Below are 21,223 nucleotides of genomic sequence, written 5' to 3' on the forward strand. Positions count from 1 at the left end.
TACTGTAAGCGTAGTGTGAGCGTAAGCGTTGTGTAAGTCTAAGCGTATAATTTGCGTAAACGCCCAGTAGAAAAAGGAAGGAGTAAGAAGCAATTACAGAAGCTCTTCTCCGGAGTCTAGAGGGCCTTACCGTCTCGATGAATTCCTTAATTATTTTTTATATAAAACGGGCCAAATTGCAAGACTTTGCCTTTCCGTTTCCGAAGAAATGGCTTTTAGAAGCAGTTCGTCTCAAGCACTCCACATACGCCTCGTTGTAAGGCATTACCTTTTCGCTTCCGAAGGATAAGTTTATAAATGAAATATTTAAGTATTTAGAGTGCTTACGTACGTACATATGTACACATATTTATTGGTTCAACAGGAAAAAACGTAAAAATAAATATTAATTCAGCGTAAATTAAATGTTATATATTGTAACGAATTTTTATTTGCAAATCCTCTTATTTGCAATCCTCTGCTAAGTTCGAATCACTAAACTGTTGAATAAATAACTCCAATTTGTAATAATGCAAAATGGCCTTTATTAAAGTACTTCACAATACACTCAAACTGTGCAACGAATAGCTTGCTTAATAACCACACTGACTGATAGCTCAATGAAACTCTACTATTCAAAATAGTACTGCTATTGCTCGCTAGATATCGTCTTAATCGCAACTGCTTGACAACTCAAATCAAACTGAATTACTTCTTACTCGCCTGCATCGCTTTTATAGTTTACGCTGCATACTTCTAGGCTCTTCGATTTCCAGAAGTTACTAGTTGTTTCGGCTACAAAATCGCCAGCCACAACTACGTGCACAAATTATTGCTCTCTCTTGTGACAACTCAGATAAGGTATATGCATGTGTTTGTAGTTTACAGTCTCCCGCACACACATAAGCGTATAAGTAAATTCATCGGTGTGTGACATCTCATCTCTCGCTGCCTTGTATGTAAATGTTGCTCGTCGGAATGTGTACATATGTGTAGACGCAATTATTGATTCGTTTATGTAGATACATAATGATTGAATTATTGATGTGCATTCACGTCACTGCTTAGATCGGCTTAGAGCTGGCAGCACTCCTTAGTTTTGCTAATATTCGTAACAATATTATTCCATACGCAAAAAATGTAAAAATTAATAATATTGTCACGGATATTAGCATCACTAAGTTATCCCATCACTAAGGCGATGCTAAGGCCATGCCAAGCAGTATTTAGGTTAATAATCAAATCAAACACAGATGCATTTACTTATACGCCTATGTGCGCGCGAGAGACTGTAAACTACAAACATTCACATCAATAATTCAATCTTTATGTATCTACATAAACGAATAAATAATTGCGTCTACACATATGTACCATGGACGAATACGAGCAGCGGAGAGTCAATGCGCAAACATATGCATATATCTGAGAAGTTTGAGAGCTACTGGACTAGTAGATTCTGGAAGCGCCTAAAAGATGTATAAAATTGTGCAATTTTAGTTATAGCTGAGAAGTTTGAGAGCTCATGGACAATGCTAGTACATTCTGGAAAAATGCGAACGAGGAACCAAAGGGTATAAAAGGCAACAGATGTAGAGGCGCGGTAATTCAGTTTGAGTTGAGCAATCAATCAGTTATTGATTAAGCACGCGATCTGGCGGCCAATAGTAGAGTTTAATTTGAGTTATCAATCAGTTTGGTTATTAAGCCAGCGAGTAGCCAAGTATAAGTGCTATTGTGAAGTACTTTAATAAAGGCCATTTTTCCATTATTCAATATTGGAGTTATTTATTCAACAGTTTAGTGATACGAACTCAGCAGAGGATTGCAAATAAGAGGATTTGCAAGTAAATTCGTTACAATATTAATTTAGTTCAATAAATAAATATGTATTTGTACATACAGAAGAACATAAGAATAAGACTGCATTCAAGTATTTTCTTAACATTTTTACCAATTAATGTATGTTATTTGATATATTAAAAAATGTCGAAATAAACATTAATTGAGCGCAAAACGAAATCTAATACATACATATACTTACATATGTATTTGTTGTTTAAAAACTATTTTTGCTTTCTTGCTAGACATGTTGCCTTTTATACTCGGTTCTTGGCATTTTTTAACCCTTTTTTGATTTCGAAAATAAAGTTTTCTTTTGTTACGAGCTTTCAGCAACAGCTTCTGCAATTGAATTGAATATTAGTTTTATTAAAACTTGCTATATAAAATATCGTTTATGTTAATATATTTTTTGAACGTTTGTTTCGTTTGTACCCCCTCATAATTGAAATTAAGAAAAATGTCCTTTCCTAATAAATGGTAGAAGTTTTTGGCGATACCTCCCCTTTCAATGGTTATTTTGGTGGCATTAAGATAAAAGCAAAAGAAAAAGTGTTCGGTTATATTAAGCATATGTAGAGAAAGCATTGGGACAATTAATCCCTCGGTATTTAAGAATATTAAAGCGGGCGGTGCCACGCACATTTTTTAAAATTTGAAGTTTTTCCTATTTATTGTTGTAAATGCACTTTGGAAATGAAACACCATTGATATAAAGCTATTCCTTGCAAAGATATAGCTTATTTTATTCATCCACGACCCTTTTAAAAATTTTATATAAAAAAGTGGGCGTGGTCCTTAACCGATTTCGTCAATTTTTCTACAAAGCATTCCTTATATTAAAGGCACTAAGCGACCTCTCTACCGAATTTTGTTACGATAGGTTTAACGATTTTTCATTTATGATTAATAATATTTGTAAAATTGATTTTATCACAAGTGGGCGGTGCCACGCCCTTTTAAAAATTTTTTTTAATTTTTTTAAAGAGTCTCAATATCAGTCCAGACGTCCAATTTCATCATCCTAGGTGTAATATTTCTAAATATTCAGGTTTTTTGTGTTTCCAATATGTTATATATATATAAAAAGATGGTTATTATCCGATTTCGCTCATTTCCAAGACATGGGCTCCACATGTTGCTTGTAGTTATTGTAAAAGATGTTGGGAAGGTAAGCAAATTTTATTTAAATAGTAAATTAAATAAAGTAGACATATTGATTTCTCTTTCTATATTTGAGGTTGCTATCGAGGGGAGAAAAGATCTATGAAATTTTGCAACACCAAGAATTTAGCGAGAACCAAAAGACCCCGTTAAAGACTGTTACTTTTGCATTGTGAAAAGACGTAGAGGTAAAAATGCAAAGCCTATCGAATATCCTGATCTTGAATCTTCTTCTGCTCCAGGCGCACACGATCTGACACTACCAATACCAGGGCCACCAAAAAAATTATCGCAGAGGAGTGAATCATCTCTTAGTTCTTATAAAAGCAATGCCGCTAAGGAGTTTTTACCGACACCAGAACAACCAAAAATCATTTCATCACTAATGAAGATTTTAATGATTTGATTAGAGATTTAAATTTACCAAAAAGTAAAGCAGAGCTTTTAGCCTCCTATACGTTATCAAGGCCAATATATTGAAAACATGATGGGAGACTATATTTGGGTTTATTGAGGGATAGTACCTATGAACATAAGAGCAAAAGTCAAAGTGTACACTTTTAAATCATTTTCCACTTTTTTGTCGGTTATCTCGATACTAAAACTTAATAAAAATATTTATTTGAGTTGTTTCATTTTCATGTAAAAATTAAAACCGCAGATTTTGAAAAATTTCGTTCAAGCGGTTGCCTAAATAGGAAAGCAAACTTTTTCATGTCGTATATATATTTTTTTTTTTTTTTGACAAATTACGACCTAAAGAATTGAAATTTAATGCTTTGAAGACAAAGTCAAATTTTGTGTTGACCCGTGTAATCAGTACACTGTAGCGTAATGTGGGAACAATGTACGTGGTACATGCAGAAGAGGCAGTAAATTAAGTAAATGTGAAAGAGATGAAACGGAAGAGGTGGAGGAAAGACAACAGTATAATAAAAATATCAATAATAATGGGGATTATAGAGACGATGCGAGGCATGGAAAGGAAAGTAGAGGGAGTACCTGTAGACCTAACACTTCTCATGAAAGAAGTTGAACAATAATGTGATAAAATTTAAAAAATTCAAAAAATCCGATCAATTAGTTCTATGGGATACATATTATATATGCCACCGATCTTAACGATTTTCTCAGACAATAGTGTGCGCCTTATATATAATGATCTGATGAAATTTCAATCTTCTAGCTGTTAAAATGAGGAATAAAGAACAAAAACCTTTTTAGAAAAATTGGTTTAATCGGGGGTTATATGCTATAGTGGTTCAATCCTGTCGGTTCCTACAACTGATCAATTGGATACCCAAATATACCAGCTCACCAAATTTATTGAAGATATCTCAAAAATTTAGGGACTAGTTTGCGTTCAAGCAGACAGATAGACGGCCAGACGGACGGACGGACTGACAGACCGATAGACGGACGGGCATGGCTAAATCAACTCAACTGGTCATCTTGATCATTTCGGTATGCTTATTTGTGGGTCTATCTCTTCTCTTCTTTAAGGAAATTCTTAATATAACATTTTCATGAAAGTTATAAAAAGAAAAGTAAGAAAAACGAAAGGGAAAATCAGATGTCAAAATCGATACCAAAGCTGAACCAGACAGTTATCAATTTTTTATAGAAGTGTTGACAGTTTGTTATCGATGAGTTATCGTTTTGTTATACGTATGATATCGACGATATATGGTAGAGTTTTCGATTTCTTATCGAATTATTATACATTTGCTATTTATAACAAAGGTTATCATTGACTTTTTGACAATTGACGAGTTATAGGTTTGTTATCGAAAAATTATCGATTCACTTTCGATTATCCATCGCATATTCATCGATATGTTAACAAAAAGTTATTGACAATATATGTTATCAAAAACTGATTAATATATTATGGAAAAATATCGATTTACTATCCTGAAATAACGGATAGTTTATCGATAATTTGTGGATGTTTTAACCAAAAATTATGGATTTTCCAACGAAAATCTATCGAAAAATTTTCGGTTTGCTACCAAAAAGTTGTCGATTTTTTCTCGTGGTGCTACCAAATTTTTATCAACGTCTCATAAGTTTGTTATGAGGCAGATATGAATAAAATCTCACGATTAATTCAATTAAACATCTCTAACACGTCAATAATATGCCAACAAAAAGACGAGGACTCTGCGATAATGTGTTGATAACAAACCGAGCGGCCGCCGTGGTGTAACGCTAGCGTGCTCCGCTATCCTCACCGAAGATCCTGGGTTCACGCCTCGGACAAAGCAACATCAAACTTTTAGAAAACATGTTTTTTCAATTAGAAAAAAAATTTCTAAGCGGGGTTGCCCCTTGGCAGTGTTTGCACTCCGAGTGTATTTCTGCCATGGAAAGCTCTCAGTGAAAACTCATCTGCCTTGCAGATACCGTTCGGAGTCGGCATAAAACAAGTAGGTCCCGTCCCGCCAATTTGTAGCAAAAATTAAAAGAAGCTCGGCCTAGAATCTCTTCGGAGGTTATCGCACCATACATTTATTTATTTATTTTTAACAAACCGATAACTTGAACTTAACTCCCGTTGACATTAAGCCAAAAGTCAAATAGAAATTTTATGGGTTCTGGTCGGTACATATAAAAAGACGACGAAGCTCTTATTAAAAAGCTCGAAATTATTTATTTCTGGTCAAGTTGTTTTTATTGTTGTTAAACTACAACTCCTTTGTTAGCTCTTAACTTAAAAACATTAAGTTTCTCGGCGTATATTAACACATCGAACTTGACCAGTACTTAATACTCACGCCCTTTTTTAAGCGGCGCAGCTTTTATACCATAGAATGCGTTCTTTGCGGAGGTCCTTTGAATCCTGCGGTATAATCTTGGTTTAGGCTCTCTTGAGGTATTAAAAGCGGGTTCAGTCACCTCATGTTGCTATAGAAAAATCCGCGTTCCGCATAATGAACTTAAGCTATGTCTTTAAAGTATTTCATAAGCAAGTTGAGCATTACAAGCAAATTTAAAAGCACATGAAGAAACGAAAGTTTAAGTAACTTAAGTAAATCCAAGGTATATCATTTTTAAACATCTAATAGATTTTTTTGCATACATATACATATGCATAAAAGTGTTTAAAAATTTATATACATAACTACGTTTATCATAATGTACGCGCAAGTGGCTACGTCCCTCCGATTTCCTACTTGTAGGTTTTTTATCGATCTTCGTATACCCATATATATATGTACGGAGATATGCAGAAACGCCTATATCATCGTATAACATACCCACAAACTCTCTTTAATAGATTTATTACCATAAAAACTTATTTGAAATTCTCGTTGTTTTAGTTACTATCGCATATTTTACTAATTGGCTTGACAGCGCTTGATTATGCATGTTTGTGCTTTCACATAGGCATGAAGCCTCTACTGGTGCTAACATACTTCTATATAAGTGGTGCACTTGAGAGCCTCCTAGAGCTGGAACGCTAATCGACGTTAGTCTATGCACATGTCGTGCGAGCGCAGCGACAGAGGTTCAGTAAAGCAAGTAGTAAACATCACATGCATGAATTCTGTGCTCAAATATTCTCCATGTTGTGCACCACTGTTCTACATAGTACCACAGTATCTATTCATACATATTCATATTCATATTCATAGTTAGTTGTGCCTCAATAGTTTTTCAGTGTCATTTATGTAAATAAATTGTGATAAATTATGATATTGGCAATAACTTTGTTTACATATTTATACACACATAGATATACATATGTATGTACATATAAACATATGGAGCGCACGTTTAGACTCCTTTACCAAGTGCTTATGGAGTATCAAATGCCTAAAAGGAAAACTGAAATATTACGTACAAAAAATATTCAAAATTTCTTCCTAAATGCAATTACTTACTTAATTGGCGATTCACCGCTTAAACGGTTACGGCTGTCCAACAAGGCGCGCCAGTCGCTCCTTCTCTCTGCCAACCGGCGCCCATTGGTCACACCAAGGGAGTTTAGATCGTTTTCCACCTGGCCCTTCCAACTTAGTGGAGCCGCCCTCTACCTCTGCTTCCATAGGCGGATTCCGATAGAAACACTTTCTTGGCCGGAGCGCCATCTTTCATTTGCATAACATGGCGCAGGCGCTGTGTCCTAAATGAAATATTTTAAAAAAATATTAAAAAAAAGAAACCATACAAATACATAAGACCTATTGAGTTTTTAGATGGTTAAGAATAGTTTTTGAAATTATTATATTTTTTATTTTGAACAAAAAACTAGAAACCCATTAAAAATAAATTTAAATTCCCAAAATAGCTGAAAGAAAAAAATGTTTTTCTTCACTCGAGAAGACAGATTAGATGGTTATAATTCAGGTTGGGACTTCAACTGCAATTATCCTCTTACCAGCCAGTACCGATCCCCTCCGGTGCTATCGTTAAGCTTTTTTTGATGAGACGATTTGAGTATAAACCTCGAAGTATCCATATAAGGTTATTATTTCTCTTCGTTTAGAATTAACATAAATGGCCAGTCTTGTTCAATATAATGTGGCGAATATTAACAACTCCGTTACGACATCAAGTAATAAATGCTGGACAAAAGCAGCAAGGCAAGTAGATGAAATAGAAAGCACTCATACATGTACGCAGCAAAAAAGAACGTATTGCTGCACAAAATGCGATTAGTCTGGGATGAGTCCGAAATGAGTTGCAAACTAGTATGCGACTAATGCCAGTTTTGAGTCATATGTATGCGTTGAAATGTTCTCTTTTGTTTGAGCATGTCCTCATAGGATAGAGACTACGAGGTTATATACATTTTAAACACAATATTAAAACTTAAAAAAAAAGAGACTACGGGGTATCAATTATGCCCCAATATAGACAAAAGAGAACAATCGGAGGCCAATCTCTTTAGGGATTTTTCGTTATGGAAGAAGTAAATAAGCAACTAATCGACGAGGCTGTTCGCGACATTTCTAGGCATTAATCGTCCTATCATGCAATAATCGTCCTATCTTTTTACACGGCGATTATCTATAAAATTTATAAAATAAAGTCCTAAATTTCGTTGTACGCCCATCACTTTACACAGATTGATCCGATTTTAAAACGGTAATTTCCATTAGAAAGCTTATCTACTTGAGATAGACAATTACAACATAATTTGTAAGTATATATTATAGGGGCGTGGCAAAATTCCAAAATGTAGTAAAAAATCATAAAATTTTTGTTCACACAGCTAAAAATGCAAAACGGATGGATCGATTGGAATATTTCTTCTTTGCAGTAAAACTTTAAAATATTTACCTTCGTTCTGCATAAGCAAAAATACATGATTCCTTTCTAAAATGAGCAAAACTGTTCAAAAAAAAGAGAAACATTTTTACAAAAAATGCAGTGCGTGTGCTTGTTTGCTGTGAACTGTGCTAGGAAACTTGCGTTGAGTGGGGCATACGTATGTACATACAAAGCATTCGCTAGAGTTATTTAACTGCGGTAGTATATTTATACGAGTAGGTGTGTATGCATTAGGCCAGGTCGATTTGAGGGGAGGCAAAAAAATCGCCCATTGCTTTGTGAAAATCATATTCTAGGGATCAAAATAAGAAACTTTGCCGAAGGAACCATACCTCTAAAACGAATTCTGATGTCCCCCCCTTTGGGTCGTAGGGGCAAATTTTGAAAAATCCCACTTTGAAATGCCTATGTTTTTTTCTTTTTGGAGTTTATTTTTCTCTTTAGAAATTTATTTAGTCAGAACATATGTAAATGAAAAAATGAATTTAACTTAGTAATAGAAAAGAAATTAAAAAAAAAAATTATTAGAAATTAGCGTTTTTACAACCCCCTTTTAAAACCAAGGCATCACTGTGATGCATTTGCCTGCCGTAAACATAGTTGTGTGGGTTTTTATTCAACCGTTTTAAAAAACGAAGGTATCACTGTGACAAAACTGCAGATCGTAAAATTGCTTGTGTTGTTTTTTTTTAAGCCACCACAATACACAGCAGGTAGAATTGAAATTGCCCCTACCCAAAAGTTCGACCCAAAGGGGGGATTTTTAGAGGTATGGTTCCTTCGGCAAAGTTTCTTATTTTGATCCCTAGAATACGATTTTTACAGAGCAATGAGCGATTTTTAAATCGACCCGCCCTAGTATGCATGTATGTAGTTAATGCAACGTAAATGGTTAAGAGCTTATACATCTTTTTAAAAATACTCTTCGTTACGAGACTTTTTTTCTGGTAAGGGGACGAGGGACAAATGTAATTGAACAAATTATATTGATGTTTCGATTTGACTGAAATTTGGTACATAGCCCTTTGCTTTGATTAGTATTTACCAAACTTTTTTTCCGGAGACTGTAACTGGACCTGGAGCTGGGACTGGGAATAAAAGATGGAGAAGAATAAGACTTAGAGAGAAGAGAAAAGAGTGACGGAGGAAAAGACTGGGAAAGATATAGAGTTAGAGGAAGATAGAGGGGAAAAGAAGTGACGGAAAGGACGTAGAGGCAGAATGAGACGCATAAAATGAGAAAAACATAGGAAGGAGTGAGTAAAATGACAAGAAAAAGGGAGAGGGAGAGCAAGAGGTAAACAATTTTAAAACTTATGCAGATAGACCAAAGTTAGGACAGAACAACGTCTGCCGGGTCTGCTAGTTACTTATAACCACAGAAATGCGTTTTGGTATCAAGTACGTATTTCCTACTGGCTTCATAGTTGTTCGAGAGGAAATTTTTTTTTTGTCATATGCTAATGAACCATCTATGTGCTGTATATAAGGTTGATTTTTCACATACATACGAGACAAGCCCCATTGAGACCAAACTTCATGATATATGTTTGTTGTTAGCATTGCTATGCTATTACGGCTTTTTTTTTTTTTTTTTGCTCAATGTGACATAATTTACGCTCGCTATCATTAATCATTGACAAATAAATTTAGCCACGCTACATGCAAACTTAATTTTCTAAAGTAATGTATTATGTTTTTAATTGTTTGATGATTTAATATAAATTTCTGATATCATCAGTAGTTACTAGAATTAGTTGGTAGTTCTTTTTGGTGCTGTCCATTATAATGGCTGAAATTTTGTATTGATGTGCTAGGTATTTATCATTTAGAGGCCAAATTAAACTTTTTTAAAACCTGAAACTGATTTCATTTCAAACTATTTTTGGCTTATGAACCGATGAACTATTATGCTAATAAAATTGTACTGTAGTACTTTACACATAAACTGCTGAGTGGAATATCACCCTATCTTGGCTGCCGATTGGGGAACTCTTATTCTCAGTATACTTGAAAAACAAACTTTTTAAACCCTCCTCATCTTTCCTGGTTGCAAAGAGACATTCTTCAACGTAGTAAGTATATTTTGTGGTCACCTCAATGGCAACTCAAACCGCTCTAAATCACACTTATGTCTCAGGGAACAGGAGAGTAAAGTGGAATTTCATCGAGGTAACCAAAGACAACTTCTTTACTCACAGTAGTGTGAAAGTCGTCTGGCGCAAAATTTTGACATAATGCAAACAGCATTGAGGTTGACAATGGAACTATAAACAGAGGGAATGCTAGACCAATCGTTCTCATACAGGCCCTTTTGTATATTGGATTCGATAGAAAAGATTCTCTAGCGAATTATTAGTGAGCGTCTGCAGCAGGGCCTGGAAAGCCCAGGAAGCTTGTCAAATAGTCAGTTTGTATTTTGAAAATCAACATCCACGATAGATGCGACACAAATGGTTGTCAATATAGCCTGTGAATCCATAACCGTCAAAATAAAAGGAAGCTCTGTGCACTGATTACTTTGGATATTAGAAAAGCCTTTAGCACCGCGAACTGGATGCAGATAATGACAGCACTTCGGAACTTTGGTACATCTGCTTATCTGATCAGAATAATTCGTAGCTATTTTAGCGACAGAGTACTCCTCCGTGATACGTATGAGGCACAAAGAAAGCACAACATCACCGGCGGTGTCACTCAGAAATCTGTTGTAGGGCCAAGGCTATGGAATATGTTGATGTGCTACATATCGACCTTCACGGAGGTATGCAATTTGTCGGCTGAGCAGATGATATTGTCGTAGTAGCAGCACCCAAGAAACTGTAACTGCTCCAAGTATTATGCAGTTACGCAGTAGGAAAAATAAAGAAATGGCTGACAAACAAGGGGCTGGAAATACGCAGTAAGACAGAAGTGGTTTTGGTGACCTCAAAGCGAATTGTATATGAGTTAGTTTCAACCATAGGAGATTATATAAAGTCCAGCCTTTCTGTCGGCCAAAGGAGCAGATTCCACTCATGCAACTCCCTAAGGATACATCAGGAATGTTATTAAGTTTGAGAAGCGTTTCATTTTAGAGCTGGGAAACAAAGGTAAGAAGGATACTGCCAAAATTGGAGCGCCCAATTTGGATGACACTCTCATATGGTACACAGATGGGTCAAAAACGCCAGACGGAATCATATCGGGGATTTTTGAAGACTTTGAACCAAAATGTCCTCTCCACTCAGAAAATATACGACCCAAAGTTAACGCCACCGTGGTGTGATGGTAGCGTGCTCCGCCTATCACACCGTATGCCCTGGGTTCAACTCCCGAGCAAAGCAACATCAAAATTTTAGAAATAAGATTTTTCAATTAGAAGAAAATTTTTCTAAGCGGGGTCGCCCCTCGGCAGTGTCTGGCAAGCGCTCCGATTGTATTTCTGCCATGAAAAGCTCTCAGTGAAAACTCATCTGCCTTGCAGATGCCGTTCGGAGTCGGCATAAAACATGTAGGTCCCGTCCGGCCAATTTGTAGGGAAAAATCAAGAGGAGCACGACGCAAATTGGAAGAGAAGCTCGGCCTTAGATCTCTTCGGAGGTTATCGCGCCTTACATTTATTTATTTTATAAAGTTAACGCCATAATCCAATCTGCACAGATAATTTTCAGCGGGAATACAGAGATGAGAGAAATGTTATACTCAGTGACAATCAGGCCGCGCACAAGGTAATATTTTCAGTTGAGATTAAATAATCAACACTCCTTGAATGCGTATAGAGGTTGAGCGGTCTAGGGGCTTACAACACCATTCGTTTGGCTTGTGTACCAGGCGACGGCGGGTGAATGGGAACAAGGAAATGGACGGGTGAGCCAGTATGGCAGCGTTCGAAAAACAAATATGGCCTGAGACCATCATGCTGATAGTGCAACACATGAAAGGCCAGGACTTCGTCAGACAAAGGCACTAATAAGAGGATACAATTCAAAACGTTATAAAGGCATAACTAAGCTCCAAAAAATAGCATTACAATTTCAACAGGCATACTTACAGGACACTGAAAACTGACGAGCCACATTCATAAACTGGACTTATGGTATCATAGCATCTGTTGGTTTTGTAACTGCGAGGATAAGACTGTAGAATACATCCTGCTTGACAAGACTAGGCATTTTGGTTCGCTAAAATCAAAAAGTAGACACATACATTCTCTAAAATTTAGCACCAGTGTGAACTTCCTCAGCGAACTCGGTTTGGATGAAGTGCTGTGAAATTAGTGAGGGCATAGTGGACCAAAAGATCGCAGTGCATAACCACGCGACAATCTATCTCCTAAAAAAACCAATAAACATTTCTTAAAATGCTTAAATTTTCATTGTCAGGCTGAAGTGAAATATAACTTTTCACAAAGATGTGTCCGTTTATACGCACCTTTCTTTCGACATTGTCAAATCCTCTTCACCTTTCATTAGCAATTTGTATTTAATATTTTATCACGAAATTTTCTTTTTATTATTTTGCAACGTGAAATTTTTCCCATAAGAGTCCCACGCACAGACACCCAAAATATCGCTTAAAACCACGTAGTCATGTTAAATATTCTGCCATAAATTGTCAAACGATGAGGTTGGTTTGGCTATAACGAAGAATGCGAACAAGTCAAATATTTGAATAACGTGATGAAAGTGTCATCAGATTGTTGTTTGATGTTGAAGGTGGATGGGTAAGATGAAATCTGTTAATCGAAGATGACGACGAAATAACGAAATGACGCAAGCATCATAATACAAGCAAAATGCTTACCAACACCATTTTCTCTCCATTCATTTTTGTTATCAAATAATTTTTATGAAACGTCGAACGATGCAGAATAGCAAAAATGTTCAGAAACCAATTGGCAGATGAATGGTGATGGCAAAAATAAATCACGGAGGCCAACCATTTCATTTAGTAGTGACAGGTACGCAAAAGTGTACTTTAGAAGGAAGTTTATATTTATGTTCAATGTAGAAGAGTGTACGAGTATGACAGAATGAGCCTTAATAAAGTTCACTGAAGGAAGAAACATTCTACTATGAAATAGGAAAATAAAAACGCGAAATATTCAAAAGAAGAAATAGTGAACTAAAATGGACAACCAATTGATCTAAAGCTTGACAGCATGGCATCACTCGATGTCAATCACTCAATCAAATATTGTGTATAAGCAACTGTATACACACATACATACGCATAATGTAAAATAGCTTCTGCATTATGGCCAGTTTTGACAGTGCGACAAGCAGTTGATAGCTTTCAGCCGCAGAGAAAACTTTAACAGACGGTCAGGTGCCTGACCAAAGTAATTTTTGATAGATGCGCACTTTGAGTTTCCGTCCAAGCAAATTTGATTAAACATTAATGGAAGTGGTCATATTTTGACACATATCTATACTAGAACTCGTATCCTCTAATCTTAAGATTTAAAAATTCAAGATTCATTAAAGAATTGTTTTTATACTCAGTTGAGCAGAGCTCACAGAGTATATTAAGTTTGATTGCATAACGGTTGGTTGTACAGGTATAAAGGAATCGAGATAGATATAGACTTCCTTATATCAAAATCATCAGGATCGAAAAAAAATTTGATTTAGCCATGTCCGTCCGTCCGTCCGTCCGTTAACACGATAACTTGAGTAAATTTTGAGGTATCTTGATGAAATTTGGAATGTAGATTCCTGGGCTCTCATCTCAGATCGCTATTTAAAATGAACGATATCGGACAATAACCACGCCCACTTTTTCGATATCGAAAATTTCGAAAAACCGAAAAAGTGCAATAATTCATAAATAAATAATAAATATGAATATGATATATGAAAATTTGGCAGGAACGTTACTCCTATTACTATATGTACGCTTAATAAAAATTAGCAAAATCGGAGAAGGACCACGCCCACTTTTAAAAAAAAAAATTTTTAAAGTAAAATTTTAACAAAAAATTTAATATCTTTACAGTATATAAGTAATTATGTCAACATTCAACTCCAGTAATGATATGGTGCAACAAAATACAAAAATAAAAGAAAATTTCAAAATGGGCGTGGCTCCGCCCTTTTTCATTTAATTTGTCTAGGATACTTTTAATGCCATAAGTCGAACAAAAATATACCAATCCTTTTGAAATTTGGTAGGAGCATAGATTTTATGACGTTAACTGCTTTTTGTGAAAATGGGCGAAATCGGTCGAAGCCACGCCCAGTTTTTATACACGGTCGTCCGTCTGTCCTTCCGCATGGCCGTTAACACGATAACTACAGCAAAAATCGACATATCTTTACTGAACTTAGTTCACGTACTTATCTGAACGCACCTTATCTTGGTGGAAAAAATGAACGAGATCCGACTATGACCACGCCCACTTTTTCGATATCGAAAATTCCGAAAAATGAAAAAAATGCCTTAATTCTATACCAAATACGAAAAAAGAGATGAAACATGGTAATTGGATTGATTTATTGACGCGAAATATAACTTGGGAAAAAATTTTGTAAAATGGTTGTGACACCTACCATATTAAGTAGAAGAAAATGAAAATGTTCTGCAGGGCGAAATAAAAAACCCTTGAAATCTTTGCAGGTATTATATATATAAATAAATTAGCGGTATCCAACAGATGATGTTCTGGGTCACCCTGGTCCAGATTTTGGTCGATATCTGGAAAACGCCTTCACATATACAACTACCACCACTCCCTTTTAAAACTCTCATTAATACCTTTAATTTGATACTAATATCGTAAAAACACATTCTAGAGTCACCCCTGGTCCACCTTTAAAGCGATATCTCGAAAAGGCGTCCACCTATAGAACTAAGCCCCACGCCCTTTTAAAACACTCATTAACACCTTTCATTTGATACCCATATTGTACAAACGTATCCTAGAGTCACCCCTGGTCCACCTTTATGGCGATATCTCGAAAAGGCGTCCACCCATATAACTAAGGCCCACTCCCTTTTAAAATACTCATTAACACCTTTCGTTTGATACCCATATTGTACAAACGTATTCTAGAGTCAACCCTGATCCACCTTTATGGCGATATCCCTAAATGGCGTCCACCTATAGAACTATGGCCCACTCCCACATAAAATACTCTTTAATGTCTTTCGTTTGATACATATGTCATACAAACACATTCCACGGTTTCCCTCTGTTCATTTTCCTACATGGTTATTTTCCCTTATGTTGTCACCATAGCTCTCAACTGAGTATGTAATGTTCGGTTACACCCGAACTTAACCTTCCTTACTTGTTCGCTTTAAGGTTGTCCTTTTTGCACGACTTAAGAACAGCGTACCGGCAGTGGAGCTCAGCTGGTATAATGACGAGCTGTATAACTCAAAGTTATCGCTGGCCATGTTATGTTGTGCTAATGCAGAAGGATACTTCAGCTATAAAGTACTTCTGTCAACTTCTACATTTGTATGCGCAGGAAGGAGGAGACCTCCATTAAGTTGAGAGGGTCGGGTGGAGGAAGAATTGGCTTCCTCTTGGCTCCCATCGGCGTTAGTTATCGCAAAAAAGGGATATTCCACGGCTAAATCGCTTAGGCGTTTGAATGCCAATTAATCATGATGTTATGAGGTTGCCCTTAAGATATACCCTTGGTACGTGTGCCAACGTCATCACCAAATAAAGCCTCGTCTATTAATGAGCCACTCCATAGCCTTCGGCGACAATATTCTCATCATAGCTTTGCATAAGCTTGAAGATAGTGAATGATGTAAGTTTTTTCTTGTGTCCAAAATTTCTTTGCACTAAACGCATTCTTTGAACTTCGCCACGGTAGTGGCTGAACCGAGGTGTGGTGGTGGTGGACCAACTGTCTTTGTCTTAACAGGCAGGAAACGATTAATGAAGGCACCCTGACAGCAAGAGAAGCACAACCCTGGCACAAGTTGGAAAGTGGGGTGTCCAACAGCAGCAGTAGGCGACGAAGGCCTGCCAAAATACTGCTCTCATAATCGCCACGGGCTGTCTTCTTATGTCCCGAGAACACCGTCTGCGCAATGAGGCCAGAATATTTCCCATCAGGGAGAGAAATGAGATGCTGACCAAACAGTTCCTGTTGAATACCCAGAAACCTGAGCATCCCAACAGACATCTGATTGATGAACCAGCACCGCCTAGGGGCTTCAGGAGTCATCTCCGTAAGCATTTTGAGGAAATGCGGCACCTGAGAACCCAGCCGTATGAAGCGAAAAAACACAAGCAGGTCCTTGGTGAACTCCATAAATAGGCGTCGGACCTTTATGCCGGGAATTGCCCGGTGAATCCAGTACTTAAAGAAAAGTATCCAAAACTCGCGGAAGAGGAACGCATACTCCCCAGGGAAACGCGTGTCACTCTTGCTCAACTTCGTTTTGGATACTGTAACAGGTTAAACTCTTACCTATCCAGAATCAACCCCGACATACAAAATGTATGCCCCGCTTGCAATGTGTCGCCACATGACACCAACCATCTCTTTAATTGTAATGTGGAACCAACGCCTCTAATACCCCTTTCCTTATGGTTCACCCCTGTTGAAACGGCAAGTTTCCTTGGACTCCCGTTAGAGGATTTTGATGACAATTTGTGATCGGGCGCTGCTGTTAGTTGGGGCGAAGCATTGCTACAAGAACAACAACAACAAAGCGCGTGCCAAGGCGGAGAACCCTTTTGAATTACGTTAGCAGCTGCTGATTGTTTCTCGAAGAGTAAGTGTATAGAAGGTATAAGCGCGATCAGGCGGGTTATTGACTTCCAATATACTGCGAGGACCGAAGTGCCACCTCCAGCTCATTAGAGGGCTTTGCATATACCCGCGGCAGTTATGCCTGTCGTAAGAGACTAATAAAACACGCAATTAATTCAAGGGGTTGTGTAGGACAACCTCTTTGGGGGAATGCCAGTGGAAATTTATAGCTTCTTCAACCCAATTTTCAATCTGCCGAAAACTCTGGCGACACCAAGTTCTTCGTGTAGATAGGAAGTGGGGGTGGGTAAGAAGATACAATGTAGTCTTATAAAACCGTTCCCGAGATAAACCCTAATGGTTCTTTTTACCAGAACGTTTTGCAGCAAAGGTTCATCAACATCGATAACACTCCCCAAAACATTCGGGAAGTTTCGCTACAACAACAACAGCAGGACGAAAGTGCCAACAGCAAATGCGTTTATATTATTTCGCCTCTGTTATGCAGAGTTGAAGGAACGAACTGACACCTTGGAACTACAGTAAATAGCCGTTTACTTGTGGGTCTACATGTGGCAGTTGCCTTGTTGTTATTACCATATTCTATCCATCTGAATTGCTGTGTTGCAGTTGTTATTCGCTGTACTATATAAAGCCTAGTTTCAGGCGCAAGTGAAAGGGGCTGCACGCTACGTTACAAAGGTGATCAATTTACTTTCACCGGCTTATACAAGTAAGGGTGTGTCCTTTAACCAAACTCCTAGATAGTACGCCTTCCCTTTAGCCGTAGCTATGCGTATAAATTTGTTTATATCACACATCAGACTTTTTCGCTGAAAGATGGAAATCGGCTGCTGTGGATAAATCCAAACTCGTTTGTATGAGTTGAAAGTAGAGCAATACATGAAAAAACGAAAGAATGAAGACAGTGTAATGCAATTCTCCAAACCTTAATATAGTTAGCGTATACGATATGTATATCATTTTTAACGGTGCTCCAAAACACTGGCGTCAATACTCTGAACAATCTCGCATACAATTCATTTGTAATGAAAATAAGCTTCATCTGGTTCAATTCAGTGTTGTCAATCTTAGCAAAATAATGCACTCTAATAAAGGCAACTTGTAACACAACTTGTGGGCATAAAATCACATTGCTTGTACAATCATGAATGAATGCACAATCAATTTTGGTCCTGCGTCCCGTTGAGCGCATCATTCATATTATTGTGCTCATTAAATTTTACAATCCATTACAGATAAAGGGTAAGCGCAGCAGTTAAATGACAACTGACAGCAACTGATATGGACAAACTAAATGTCATAGACATAGTTGTTCGTATACTGATTTCAATTTTTGCTGACAGAAAAAATTTTATAAATATATCAGTGGTGCACAGCGGTGCTTAGAAAGCCAATACTGGAATATAAGATCTCGGTCTGTATAATTTTGCATATATCTAACAAGCAAGGAGTTCTTAAATATTGTAACCAATTTAAGGAAATCCTGGTTATTATGCACCTTCTGCTAAGGTTCGAATCGATACATTGTCGAATAAATAACTCCAATATTAAGTATTGCGAAATGGTTTTTATTAAGATTACTTTGGGAGTACTTCACAATTATACTTCACTTCACAACTAATAGGGTGCTTAAATCAAACTGCTTCGATATTCCTCAGCTTGCGCTGCTTTTATACTCTCGCTTTTCTCGTTCACCCATTTCTCCTAAGGTCTAGTTATTTCGCGAACAGTTCGAGAACAATTGTATCTCATGCTTGGTTACCGGCTATATACATGTATATTTGTAGTTTATGCTTTTCTTATAGCCATATGCGTGTGTATGTGTGAGTAACTACTTCGGCTGATAACTGCATGTGTGTGTGTGAGATATCTCTTTGCTTTGTACATAAGTGTTGCCGCTTGCTGTGTTTTTTAGTTATTATTATTTACTAACCGCATAGTGATGTTAATATTCGCTACAATATATTGGTATTTGAATAAGATGTCCTTACTGCTTGAAAAAAGTCGTAAGTGTCAAACAGTCATGAAGCTCAATATATAAACATACCAGTGAACGTCAAGAAAACTTATGTTTTTGATTACTGCAGCTCACGCAGGATTGAAGTTAAGCCACCACAGTAGCAACCTTACCAGAAACAAATAATTTCGGCGTTTTTAGGAAGAGCTTTTTCGTATTCTTATCTCTTGTTGTTGTTCTTGCATAAGGACACTTCTCGAAGATTTTAGGGAGTGTTACCAATGTTGATGGTTCTTTGTCGGATAAAAATCGGATACGTTCCATTTAATATGACCACATTGCAACCTCTAGCCTATAACGGCCACTCGGACACTAGTTGAATGAGGTCACCAGAGCCTCGCCTGCAAAATATGTATATGATACATGCATGTTTGTAACAAGATGCGCCTAGCGTAAGTGAGTTTGAAAATTGGGTTGTTCCAGCTATGAATTGCGGTTATCAACCCCTTGAATCCCGTTTCAAATCTATAACAACCAGTAGCTACAAGTTATTGTCTTAGTATTGGCATATTATTGACAGCGAATCAATATTATCGAGTTATCGGTGGGCTCTCGTCTTGTTTTCGGCGAGTTATCTGCTCCTTATTAATTTTTATTGGCTTATTATAGTTGGGGTACAGATGTATTTTCGATTTTATATGTTTTATTTGTATGTCATAACACGTTGATAACAAATTGGTATTAATCCGATAAAAAATCGATAAGTCTTCTAGATCAAAACGATAAATAAATAAAAAAATACTTAGAACGATTTTCCTCTGAGGAGATTTAGGTTAAGATTCCTTACGATTTGCGTCGTGCTCCTTTTAATCTTCTCTACAAACTGGCGGGGCGGGTCCTACATCATTTATGTCGACTGCAATGCCGATGAATTTTCACAGAGAAGCTTTTCATGACAGAAATATACTTGAAGTGTTAGCAAAATCACTTTCGAGCGATAAGAAAAACTTTGTTTCTAATTGAAAATACTTCTTCATACATATTTATGTTACTTTGCGTGGAAGTTGAATCCAGTACCCTCGTTGTGGTAGGCGGAGCACCACACTACGCGGACCGACAACTTTTTGATAAAAAACTTTGCGATAGCAAAAATATAACTTTTTCGGTAACAAATCGATCACTTTTTGGCAATAAATCGAAAGATTTTCGATAACATATTGATAAATTTTCAATAAATAATCAATACCTATTCGATTTCAAACCTACTTATAGGTTACTTTTTTTATAGATAGCTATCTTATACTACTTCGATAAAAAATCGATAACTCGTCTATATCTTGTCGGTAATAAACCTATAACAAACCAATAACTCATCGATAACAAACCGTTGATAGTTTCGTTTCCGGTTTCACTTCCTTTTCCTTCTTTTCCACTTCTTTTCTTTTTTCCTTTCCTTTGCCTTGATTTGCTGTCTGATTTCGCTCATATCAAATCTGAGCATAGGTGCTTTTACATCAGTTATATGAGTTTATACCAGTTTCTTCTTGCCAAACACTGCCGAGGGGCGACCCCGCTTAGAAAAAATTTCTTCTAATTGAAGAACCTTATTTCTAAAATTTTGATGTTATTTTGCCCGGGGTGTGAACTCAGGACATACGGTGTGGTAGGCGGAGCAAAAGCACCTTGAAAGTTCGGAGAATAGATCACATAGTTCTTCTACTACTTCGCTCGAAATACAGTTGCTGGTTTGCTTTCTTTGATTGTAATCCAATAAAACTTTTCTTTAAAATATTCATATTGGTCAAGTAGTAATCCACACTTCGGTGCGTTCATGGCACCATACTTAATTCCTTTTTATAGGAGCTTGCATGTTTAATTTATTCAATATTTATTTCAATCATTCCTTTTTCATTTTCGAACATGTCAATCGATAAATTTCTTGATTCGTGATGATCTATATGTTTGGCTGGAATAGCTCCATATGACTCTTTTGGCATCACGTCATTATGTACATACATACGTACTGCTACGAGTATGTCGGTAAATCCATACATGTACAAGTAAGTTTTGAAAATACACAACAATTATGTGTAGACATTTCACAAGTGAATGCACTGTCAGTTGTTAATGCCTATACAAATTCAGATTGTATCAGGGAACTTTGGCATTAAATAAGGAAATATGATTTGTTACTCAGAGCTCGAGTCTGTTCTTGAAATCATATGCCTTTTTTGTGATTTACAGCTGAATAGATTGTGATTTTACGATTATAAAT

The 21,223-nt window shown here is 36.7% G+C and overlaps 1 long non-coding RNA gene across 1 annotated transcript; it reads right to left on the reverse strand.

Annotated features, from left to right (window-relative positions):
* Positions 1-5,706: 5,706 nt before the first annotated feature.
* On the reverse strand, positions 5,707-12,910 carry LOC137238910 (uncharacterized). Its single transcript, XR_010949240.1, has 4 exons — positions 12,679-12,910; positions 12,299-12,579; positions 6,873-7,114; positions 5,707-6,816 (listed from the first exon to the last, which is right to left on the reverse strand). It is a non-coding gene; the product is annotated as an uncharacterized lncRNA (long non-coding RNA).
* Positions 12,911-21,223: the final 8,313 nt, after the last annotated feature.

Source organism: Eurosta solidaginis, chromosome 1, assembly GCF_040869045.1.
Source record: "Eurosta solidaginis isolate ZX-2024a chromosome 1, ASM4086904v1, whole genome shotgun sequence".
Classification (NCBI taxonomy): domain Eukaryota; kingdom Metazoa; phylum Arthropoda; class Insecta; order Diptera; family Tephritidae; genus Eurosta; species Eurosta solidaginis.